General features: G+C 37.4%; 1 long non-coding RNA gene across 1 annotated transcript; it reads right to left on the bottom strand.

Annotated features, from left to right (window-relative positions):
* Window positions 1–250: 250 nt before the first annotated feature.
* On the bottom strand, window positions 251–459 carry LOC112127524. The gene is made up of 2 exons (XR_002910607.1): window positions 364–459; window positions 251–296 (listed from the first exon to the last, which is right to left on the bottom strand). It is a non-coding gene; the product is annotated as an uncharacterized LOC112127524 (long non-coding RNA).
* Between the last annotated feature and the right edge of the window lie 337 nt (window positions 460–796).

Here is a 796-nt window from a genome sequence, read left to right on the forward strand (position 1 = left end):
CGCCTTTGTATACTATTGACATTTTTCGTTGTGTTTCACCGTACGAAGTTAACACGTCAGCGGTGATTATCTCATTGCAACGTTCGGGAGGAATACTCTCGTTGAAGAAGAGTCTCCGATGTACGTAGGTCCGAAGTATTCAAGGTCGGCGACATTGGTATCGCTGTATTTCGTTGGGATTTTGACCAAACCCTTCACCTCGTAAGCGAATCCACAACATTTAAATCGGAAATTTTTCCAATTCTTTTTGGAGCAGTGATTTGGTTGAGAGCACGTACGAGTTTCATAGAGTCCATCTGTGTGAAATTAAGGTAAGGCAATATTTGTACAAAATAAATAAAGTTATGTATTCATATGTATTACCTTGTTATTTGGACGACCTCCTTCAGCGAACGCCTACGACGAAATGAACTTGGTTTGATCGACTGCGCATTATATTATCAAACGTAGACCAGCATGTTCCTGTATGTCTAATCCCTGTTGTGTGTGTGTGTGTGTGTGTGTGATTTATTTATAAATACTCTTTTTGGATTGATCGAGGTTAAAGTCCATCATAGCAATATGATAAAAATAAAAGTGGTAAACAAACAAGTTTATGCATGTCTACATTCTCCAGGCTGTGAATTATTTTTTGTTATTATTCATCAAATAAAATAAAACGAAGACATTAAACTATGTATCTCTCTTTGTTTGTAAAGCCTCCTCACTTGGAGCACAGCAAAGTGGAGATACGACGAGGAGGAGATTTGAAATAATTTTCATACAACAATTTTGGTTAGCGGGTTTTTTACGACCT

Source organism: Cimex lectularius, unplaced genomic scaffold (assembly GCF_000648675.2).
Source record: "Cimex lectularius strain Harlan isolate CLEC.00 unplaced genomic scaffold, Clec_2.1 scaffold239, whole genome shotgun sequence".
Classification (NCBI taxonomy): domain Eukaryota; kingdom Metazoa; phylum Arthropoda; class Insecta; order Hemiptera; family Cimicidae; genus Cimex; species Cimex lectularius.